Source organism: Leopardus geoffroyi, chromosome X (assembly GCF_018350155.1).
Source record: "Leopardus geoffroyi isolate Oge1 chromosome X, O.geoffroyi_Oge1_pat1.0, whole genome shotgun sequence".
NCBI lineage: Eukaryota > Metazoa > Chordata > Mammalia > Carnivora > Felidae > Leopardus > Leopardus geoffroyi.
The window spans coordinates 87,152,335-87,163,737 of NC_059343.1; the positions used below are offsets into that span (position 1 = coordinate 87,152,335).

General features: G+C 35.8%; 1 pseudogene; it reads left to right on the forward strand.

Moving 5' to 3' along the window:
* The first annotated feature begins 1,811 nt into the window (after window positions 1-1,811).
* LOC123594416 lies at window positions 1,812-5,215 on the forward strand (annotated as a pseudogene).
* Window positions 5,216-11,403: the final 6,188 nt, after the last annotated feature.

Sequence of the window (11,403 nt, forward strand, 5' to 3'; positions counted from 1 at the left end):
ACCCTACTTCAGAGAAACACCGATGAGAAACTACACTCATTCCCACAGTTTCAGTGGGGTAAAAAGGAAGTGGATTGTCCATCTTACATACTCCGTGAAATCAGGTGTACTTTTATACATAGTGGTGTCAGTGAGGCTAGTCAAGAAGCTAACTCATGCTCTACCTGGCAGACACAGGCAGCATTGTGATTCCTCAGCCAGGTGGTGGAGAGTCTAGCAGGAAGCTAATATACCATTTATGGTATAAACCAGAGCTTGTTGACAGCCCTGTCCTTCTCTCTAGAATCAGTGGGGCCCAGTGTGGATCTGTGTTTCTATGTCACACATCTACAATAAGGAAGTGTGAGTGAGTGTCCCACTTTTGCCTGGATGGTGTTGGTAAAGTTGAGATAGAAGCTGAATATACATATTGCCTGGGCGTTCCACTACACCTCAGCAGGGGGGAGAGCCATGAAAAATTAAGATGAAACAAGATACAAAGTCTCATAATATGTAAGATGTCCAAGATACAACTGGAAATCATTCCAAACATACCAATAAACAGAAAAGCCACAAAATAAATGATAATAGACTATACACCAAGATGCCAACACCAAGATGAATGGGCTATTGGAATTATCTGACAAGGATTAAAGTAGCCATCATAAAAATGCTTGAATAAGCACCTAAAAATTATTTTAAAAAATGAAAATAAAGATAATCCCAGTAAAGAAATAGAAGTTACATAATAGAGCAAAATATAAGTTTTATAAATGAAAATGCAATCATTGAAATAAAAATCTCACTGAGTGAGCTCAATAGCAGAGGCATTATAGAGGACAGAATCAATGTACTTTTAGATAGTTTAATGGAACTTACTATCTGAACAAAAGAGAGAAAATAAACTGAATAAAGTGAACGTTTTCAGTGATCTGTGGAAGAACAATAAAAGATCCAACATTCAAAAAAAAATCCTACATTCATATTATTGGAGTCCCAGAAGAAGAGGAGAGTGGAACTGAGAAGGTATTCAAAGAAATAGTAGCTGAAAATTTCCCAAATTTGATGAAAGACATAAACCTGCAAATTAAAGATGCTGGAAGAATCCCAAATATGATAAGTTAATAAATTCACACCAATATACATCATAATTAAACTTTTGAAACCTAAAGAAGGAAAAATATTGAAAGAAGCCAGAGAGAATATGGTGGCAGTGGATTTCTCATCAGAAACCACTGGAAGCCAAAAATAAGTGGCACAATATTTTCCAAGCACTGAAAGAAAAGAATGTCAGCTGTGAATCCCTATTTCTAGGGATAATATCCATTACAAACAAAGGGAAAATAAAGATGTTCTAAGATTAAGGAAAGCTAAATATTTTTTCTATAACCACATATAATTATTTTACAGAAAAATAGTCAATAAAGACATTATAATCCTATTGTATCTGGTGCTCTTAGCTCTGTTTTCATCCTTGTGTATCATAGGTGATGGAATCCCATAGATTACATTTCCCAGGTCCCTTTCTTGTTTGGTATCTACTACGTTATGTCAATGGGAAGCAAGGTTTGGAGATTAGGAGGTGGGAGAAAGAGAGAAGACATTGTTCCTTTTCTTCTCTTCTCTTTTCTTTTCTTTTTTCCTGTACTTTCCTTCCTTTTTTTTTCCTTTTCTTTTTTTCCTTTCCTCTTTCCTTTCCTTTCCTTTCCTTTCCTTTCCCTTCCTTTCCTTTTTCCTTTCCTTTTTCCATTCTTTTCCTTTGTTTTACTTTATTTTTTCTTTTCTTTTTTTTTTGCCACACTTCCTGAAAGTACAGCAGCAACAGTGGGGAAATGGGTTCCTCAGCAGGAACACAGGCTTCTCAGTGGAAGTGTAGTCTCCTTGGTTCCTACTCAAACAGAAGGGTCCCAGCTATGGTGATAAGTCACAGATGTTCTAACAGCCTAGGCAGCTATGTGCTCCTGGCTCTTGTTTTAACAGTGGCCTTGGGAGTTCCAGAAGGTTTGGTAACACAACACTTGTATGCTCTGATCCCCATAGCTTCAGGGCACTCATGGGCTTTGGCTCTGATGAGAAAAGTGGCAGGTTACTTTGAGCTTGTGGGCGTCTGTAACACCAGTGTTGCTTTCTCTTGCACACATGAATACATACATACATACTTACACCTTAAAGTAAATTAACAATAGTTAGAATGTGATGATGTTGGGGTGTTATGATAGGACTCTTATAGTTCTTTTCTTTCAAGTATATTCCATGCATGAAGCCTTTGTATGATCCCCACTCTTCTCTTCATTCTCATTCCTCTACTATATTATCATTGACAAGTTTCCTTCTTTGAATCCTTGGTGAACATAAATGTAAAAACTCTCAAAAAATACTAGCAAAACTAATCCCACAATACATTTAAAAAAATCATTCACCGTGATCAAGTGGGATTTCCTTCTGGGTTGCAGTGTTGGTTCAGTATACATAAATCAATCAATGTGATACAACACATTAATAAAAGAAAGGATAGGAACCATAGGATCATTTCAATAGATGCACAAAGAGCATTTGACAGAGTACATAATCCATTTATGATAAAAGCACTCATGTTTTAGAGAGAACATACCTCAACATAATAAAGGTCATATATGAAAAACACACAGCTAATGTCATCCTCAGTGGGGAAAAACTGAGAGATCTTCCTCTACAGTTGGAAATGAGACAGGAATGTACACTCTCACCACTGTTATTTAATATAGTACTGGAAAGTCCTAGCCACAGCAATCAGACAACAGTAAATAAATAAATAAATAAATAAATAAATGGCATCCAAATTCGCAAGAAAGATGTAAAACATTCACTATTTTCAGATGACATGATACACCATACAGAAAACGTGAAAGACTCCACCAAAAAACTGATAGAACTGATAAGTGAATTCAGTAAAGTCACAGGATACAAAATCAATGTAAAGAAATCTGTTGCATTTTTATATACCAATAATAAAGCAGCAGAAAGAGAAATTAAGGAATCAATCCCATTTACAATTGTACCAAAAAACAATAAAATACCTAAGTATAAACCTAACCAAAGAGGTGAAACACCTATACTCTGAAAACTATGAAACACTGAATAAAGAAATTGAAGAGGACACAAAGAAATGGAAAAATAGTCCATGCTCATGGTTTGGAAGGACAAATATTGTTAAAATGTCTATATTACCCAAAGCAATCTGCACATTTAATGCAGTCACTATAAAAATACCATCAGCATTTTTCACAGAGCTAGAACAAACATTCCCAACATTTGTATGGAACCACAAAAAACCCTGAATAGCCAAAGCAATCATGAAAAAGAAAGGCTAAGCTGAAAACATCACAATTCCAGACAAGCTATATTACAAAGCTGTAGTGATCAAAATAGTATGGTACTGGCCCAAAAATAGACACACAGATCGATGGAACAGAATAGAAAACCCGGAAATAAACTCACAACTATATGGTCAACTAACACTTTGACAAAGCAGGAAAGAATATCCAATGGAAAAAAGACAGAATCTTCAACAAATGGTGTTGGGAAAACTGGACAGCTGCATGTAAAAGACTGAAACTGGACCACTTTCTTACAGAATACACAAAAATAAATTGAAAATGGATTGAAGACTTAAATTTGAGACCCCAAAGCATAAAAATCTTAGAAGAGAGCACAGACAGTAATTTCTCTGGCACTGGTCATAACAACATATTTCTAGATATGTCTTCTGAGCCAAGGGAAACAAAAACAAAAATAAAATAAAAGGACATCACAAAATAAAAAGCTTCTGCACAATGAAGGAAACAGCAAAACTAAAAGGCAACCTATAGACTGGGAAAAGATATTTGCAAATGGTTATTGCAAATGATATTGCAAATGATAAAATGTTAGTATTCAAAATGTATAAAGAACTTATAGATTTATCCTTCCTCAGCCACAGTTTCTTGCAGCTTGGAAATGGTTGGATTTGGTGAAATTTGGAGAAATTTTTGATTAAGTGCCAGAGTGCAGTGGAGAAGAAACTTGCAGAGTACAAATGTAATACCAACACAGTAATTGAACTAAAAATACCTCATTTTCCTGAAGATCTTGAGAATTAAATTAGAACTTTCTGACTTGAATAAACCCATCAACTCTTTGGGGATGATGAAAATGATTTTGTTACAAGGATCTGAAGAACCTATCATGCTATATTGCTTGTAGCCTGTCAACATTGTTTCATGTCAAATATGCATCTAGAGTTGATGAAAACTTCGACTGTGTAGAGGCAGATGATGTAAAGGGCAAAATTGCACAAATCATTCCACCTAAATTTTGTGCAAACACGAATGATTTTCTCTCTTTGCTGGGAAAAGAAGTTGATTTCAAGACATTTGGAATCATACTGCATACATACTCTGTTCTCAGTCCAACAAGAGGAGAAAACTTTACCTTTCAGATATACAAGTCTGGCATGGCATGTAAAAGCATTTGAGAATATCATTAAAGGCTTCAGTCATTTTTGATGTGGTTTATTGAAACTGCTAGCTGTATTGACGTGGATTATGAAAGATAACACTAGTTTCTAGTCTTTGAGAAGTATAATAAAGATGGGGCTACACTCTTTGCAACCACAGGCTACCTGACAGTCTATAATTACTATGTGTATCCAGACAAAACCCAGTCATGTATAAGTCAGATGCTGATACTGAATCTATTTCAAGGTCAAGGCCATGGTCCTCAAATTCTTGGAAACAGCTCATAGATACCACATTGTATCTCCTTCTGTTCTTGATATTACAGTGGAAGATCCATCAAAAAGCTATGTGAAATTAAGAGACTTTGTGCTTGTGAAGCTTTGTCAAGACTTGTCATGTTTTTCCCAGGAAAAGTTGATGCAAGAATTCAATGAAGATATAGCAATAGAGTCCCAACAGAAGTTCAAAATAAATAAGTGCATGCTAGACAGGTTTATGAAAATCTTTGACTACTGGTAACTGACATGAGTGATGCTGAGCAATTCAGAAGCTATTGACTGGGCATTAAAAGAAGATGGATTAGCCGGTATAAGAAAAAGCAGAGAGATCTTGCTAAAATGAGAAAATATCTCAGACCAGAAGAATTGACAAAACAGATGAATCAAATAGAAATAAGCAGTCAACATGAACAGCTGCAAGAAAGCTTTCGGGAACTTGTAGAAGATTACCAATATGTTACTGAACATCTTGCTCAAGAGTAAAGATTAGTCTGCTCTGTACAGGAAGTTTGCAAATTTCTGTACATAGTGTTATGGAAAATCTGATCATGACTTTAATTTTAAAAGCTTGTAACATTTTCTTATATTAAATTTTTAACGTTTTTTATGTATTAGAGAGAGACAGAGCATGAACATGGGAGGGGCAGAGAGAGAGGGAGACACAGAATCCAAAGCAGGCTCTAGGCTCTGAACTGTCAGCACAGAGCCCGACGCAGGGCTCGAACTCACAAACCATGAGATCATGACCTGAGCCGAAGTCGGACGCCCAATTGACTAAGGCACCTAGGTGCCCCTTTATTATATTAAAAGCTATTTATCTTACCTGTAGTTGAATATTTTCTTTTGGAGATATTTTATATTTTAAAATACTGTTTAGAGTCTATGAGCATACATTACATATATATATATATATATATATATATATATATATATATATTCTGAAATACCACTGCAATTGCTTCACTTAACAGAATAATAAATGTTTAGTTGTGATTAAAAAAAAGAACTTATGTAATTCAACTCCCCAAAAATGAATAATACAGTTAAAAATGGGCAGAAGACGGGGCACCTGGGTGGCTCAGTTGGTTAAGCAACCAACTTCGTCTTAAGTGATGATCTCGCGGTTCATGGGTTCAAGCCCTGTGTCAGGCTCTGTGCTGACAGCTCAGATCCTGTGTCTCCCTCTCTTTCTGCCCCTCCCCTGCTTGCTGTCTCTCTCTCTCTCTGAAAAATAAACGTTAAAGGATTTAAAAACAAAATAAAATAAAAAATGGGCAGAAGACATGAAAAGATATTTCTCCAAAGAAGACATACAAATGGCCAACAGACATGAAAACATGCTCAACATGACTCATCATCAGGGAAATACAAATCAAAACTACAATGAGATACCACCTCACACCTGTCAGAGTGGCTAAATTCAACAACACAAGAAACAACAGGTGTTGGTGAGGATGTGGGGAAAGGGGAACCCTCTTGCACTGTTGGTGGGAATGCAAAATGATACAGCCACTATGGAAAACAGTATGGATGTCCCTCAGAAAGTTAAAAATAGAACTACCCTATAATCCAGTAATTGCACTACTAGGTATTTACCTAAACAATACAAAAATACTAATTCAAAGGGATATATGCACCCCCATATTTATAGCAACATTATCCACAATAGTCAAATTATAGAAACAGCCCAAGTGTGCACTGATTGATGGTTTGATAAAGAAAAAGTGCTATATGTATCACACACACAATGGAATATTACTCAGCCATAAAAAGAATGAAACCTTGCCATTTGCAGTGACGTGGATGGAGCCAGAGAGTATTATGCTAAGCGAAATAAGTCAGCAGAGAAAGACATATACTATATGATTTCACTCATATGTGGAATTTAAGAAACAAAACAAATGAGCAAAGGGAAAAAAAAGAGATAGAGAGAGGCAAAGCAAGAAACAGACTCTTAACTATAGGGAACAAAATGATGGTTACCAGAGGGTAGGTTGCGGGGGGGGGGGGTAGGTGAAATAGCTGATGTTAATTAAGGAGGGCACTTGTGATGAGTACTGGGTGTTGTACTGAAATGTTGAATCACTATGTTGTACACCCGAAACTAATATTACAATGGAATTTAAACAAAAACTTTTAAAAATATTCCTTCTTTGATATAGACATTTCTTTGCTGATTCTTCTGCTCTGTCCTGTCCTTAACATAGTATCTTCAAATATTGTCCATTAAAAACAAAGTTTCAACCTCCTCAGAGTTAAAGGAGTAAAAGACAAGGTGAGGGCAATTAGTAATCCTAAAACAAGAGTCTGATTAAAAGCACTGCTTTAGTAGAAAACCAGGAATTAAACACAGATCAATGCCCCAAGGATTTTTCTAGAGCATAAAAAATCCATGCTGGATTTTTCATCTATATCTTCAGATACTCTGTAATTCATTTGAGGCTTCATTTTCCCTGTTTTTTTCTATGCTTGCTATGCCTTCATTAGCCTCTTGCTATACACCTAAGTAGGTTAGCACTAAACAGTTTCAATCATTGTCACTTTGTTTATGTGGCTTCATAAATGATAGCATTAGTCTTCTCTACTTACAGTTCTTTTTTCAGTAGTTTCCTGGAAATTCTCAGATGGTTTCATTTCAAGTGAACATTTCAAGTTGTTTTGATTCCTTCTATCAAACCTAGAGGTAGGTATTAAGATTATTCACATTTTGTCTTTGTATGTACTTTGTACATACAAGTGAAAGAAGCTACTAAAGATCACATGACTAATAAGTGGCAGAGCTGGGAAATAAATTCTTATCTATAAGATTGCCTGTTTTATTGAGAATATCAAATATGTAACCATCCAGTAATAAACCTCCCTAATAATTTCTAAAGGCTAGACAGTGGACCTTGTGAATAGTCTCATACACACACACACACACACACACACACACACACTGGAAAATGATGATGACCTGTATTTAATGTGCATATAAGAATAATTCTGATCCAACCTAGTCCTTCTTTTAGGGGTCCCCTAGAGAGTCAGATGGCTCCTTCTTGTTTTGGAGTCCTCCAGAAAGACCACAAAGGGTCGTGTTCTTTGTTTGTTAATCCCAAGAAGAGTTGCGTCTATACTGCAACTGTAACCTGTTATCTCAGAGTGTAACAAGAGCTGGTGGTTGTGAACTGTGCACTGTGCTAATGTAGTTGTCAGTCTTCAACAACTTCACTTATATCTTTTTTAAAATCCTACTATTAAATCACTCTAAGTGGTCTACCCCATAGTTTCATTAGCAATTGGCAGTATGTAGGTTTTAGTATTGACTCAAGAACACAAAATCCCCAAAACGAGTCAAACTCAAACTTGTGTCCCTGCAGGCAATGTGTCAGAGTGAGTTCATTTCTCTCCACTGGAGGCATTTTGTCCTTCACCACCATGTTCCCACACATTTGACCAGAAATTTCTCAGCCCCCTTTGGCCCTGGAAGTGACTCACTTCTGTATCTGAGCACTCAACTCCAGGAAGTTCTTTTCTTCTGCTCTTGTACTAAAGGTGTGCAAACAGGATACATTTTTATGACCATAGTATTTACTTATAGCCAGTGTTGGGTATTGGTCAAGGCCTATGCCTTCAAGATTGTTACATGCTTTGTATATCATCAAGTAAAAAATTTGCTTTAAATAAGTTTATCTCTAAGGTGTCAAATTTCATTAACTCACTAGTAAGGGAACCAAGAAGATGACAAAGTCATTTAAAAAGGAGTGTGCCCAGTCAGAAAGAATATTGAAATGGAATGATTACAAATTTGGAGACTAGGAATGCTTACATAAGCAAGTAGATTTTTATATCAATTAAAATCTTCTTTCACAAAGTCTTAAACACATAATGTCTTTAAACATATAATGTTCCAGTTATTACAAAGGAAGCTTGTAGCGGGATGGTACATGCTATCAGTCAGAAGATAACAAGCAAGTGCATTTAAGTAGCAAATGTTCAGAATATATCTGCCTGAGATTGGGGCTCGGTTTTATTCTCCAGCAATGTGCATAATAGGGACATCTATCAGGAAAGCATGAAACATAATCAACAGATATTGGAAACAAATCACTAAATGATGGTAGTGCCAGTAATTTTTTTCAAGCTGATACAAAGATGCAGAATATAAAGTTTACCCATTTCTTAGTTTGGGGACAATTGTTCTTCTTTGACTGTCACTCCTTTTGGTTTCCTCCTCCAAAAAACAATAATCATTCTCATTTTGACTTACTCTTTGATTTATGTAAGTTGTGTCTGCCCATGAACCTAAAAGCTTGTTTCTACATATCCTAAAGGGACAGTTACTGAAACATATTTATATCAATAGTACTTCAGTTATACAAAATTAATGTAGGAGTTGATTTCCCCTTTTTGATTTGACAGTTTTTCTATAAAGTGTATCTGAAAAAATAGTGGTCCTTCTAACACTGTGAATCCAATTACAAAATAAAGAGCATAAAAAATATACTTGTCTGTTTTTCATTCCTTCTTTTATAAGGTGAGGGAATAAGCCTTTTGTATTATCTTCTAGGTATCTAGAAACTGCTAAAGTTGATTTGGGTATAAGAGACATCTTGACAGTTTTATTACTCTACATTTAGGGTTAGATTTTGGAGAAGAAAATAACAAAAGGGTCTTTTAGGGGAAACTGGCTGCTCAGTTCAAATTTGATCATAGGTATCTGAGAATAAGGAACAGTTTTATCATTGGCCACCTTGTTAAACCGAGTGACAATGCAACATTTAAAATAAACATAGCACCTGAAGTTAATAGATATTGTATGTCAACTACACTTCAATAAAAAAGAACTACAAAGTATAATAAAATAAACATAGCAGAAAGAAGCAAATCAATAAGTAAAAACTAGCTTTTCTTTAAACGCAGAATCTATGAATACAATAAAAGACAGTGTAAAAGGATACAACTTAACTGTTCTGAGTTTAAAATATACAGAGAGGGGCGCCTGGGTGGCTCAGTCGGTTAAGCGTCCGACTTCGGCTCAGGTCATGATCTCACAGTCCATGAGTTCCACGCGTCAGGCTCTGTGCTGACAGCTCAGAGCCTGGAGCCTGCTTCAGATTCTGTGTCTCCCTCTCTCTCTGCCCCTCCCCTGCTCATGCTGTCTCTCTCTGTCTCAAAAATAAATTAAAACATTTAAAAAAATTTAAAATATACATACAGAGAAAGACAGATACCATATGTTTTCACTCTTATGTGGTTCCTGAGAAACTTAACAGAAGACCATGGGGGGAGGGGAAGGAAAGAAAAAAAAAAGTTAGAGAAGGAGGGAGCCAAACTATAAGAGACTTTCAAAAACTGAGAATAAACTGAGGGTTGATGGGGCGGGGGGGGGGGGGGGGGGGGGGGGAGGGGTGGGGGGGTGGGAGGGAGGGGAAAGTGGGTGATGGGCATTGAGGAGGGCACCTGTTGGGATGAGCACTGGGTGTTATATGGAAACCAAATTGGCAATAAATTTCATATTAAAAAAATAATAATAAAAATAAAATAAAATAAAATAAAATAAAATAAAATATACATACAGGTGAGGCATATTAAAACTTTCTGCAATCTGGATAGAATAAAGGAAAAATAAATAATAAGTCTATATGATCTCATTGGGAAGGGAAATTGTACATTCTAAGATCAGTTTTCATTTTAACTGCTTAATCCTCTCCTTTCTATGATTCCTAGGTTGCTCTTATTTGCACTAATGTACCATTATATGTATATATTTAAACATACAGCCCCAGATACAAGAAAAGGTTTAACCTTAAGCTTTAAAATATAATTTTAACTGCTGAAAATATTGCCATTTTAATTAGAAATATATAAAAAGTAAATACTTTTATACATAAAACTATAATTAAAAATTATTGCATTGCAACTTGGTATGTTTGATGCTCTGTGTTTATGGATTCTGATCTTCTGAGGAATTTCCCAGGTATCCAAAAAATATTCCCTCATTACTTTTGAGGTCTTAAAGTCAACTAGAGAACTTAGAAATTAAGTTGATATTAAAAAAAAAAAAAAACACAATCATGGGGCACCCGGGTGGCTCAGTCGGCTCTTGATCTTGGCTCAGGTCATGATCTCGTGGTTTATGGGTTCGAGCCCCATATCTGGCTCTGTGCTGACAGCAAGGAGCCTGCTTGGGATTGTCTGTCTCCCCCTCTCTCTGCCCCTCCCTTGCTTGTGCTCTCTCTCTCTGTCTCTTTCAAAAGTAAATAAACATTTAAAAAAAAACAATTAAAAAACCACAATCATTGTTAACATTAAAATTTTGGCTGTATAATATTTCAATGAAAACCTATACTATAATATATTCCAAATAGAATAATTGTAGGGCCACATATTTTGTAGCATTGTCTGAAGTTGGCAAGAACTGATCCTTTTGTAAAAACTTGGCTTACTGCAATTCAGTTTCTTGTTATTATCTTAAACATTTCATGAGTAATGGCAACTTCTATGAGCAGCAAAATCAGTAATTGAGGCAATCTAGGAAGTTCAGATTAATTAGCCTTTTTATAATATAATAGTCCCAAACAATGCAAATCAAGAAGACAAGTCGAAGGACTAGGTCAACTATGAGGCCCATAAAGCAGAGATTTCTACATATTTTTTATTCCCACTACTGTGAAAAATTTGTTGAA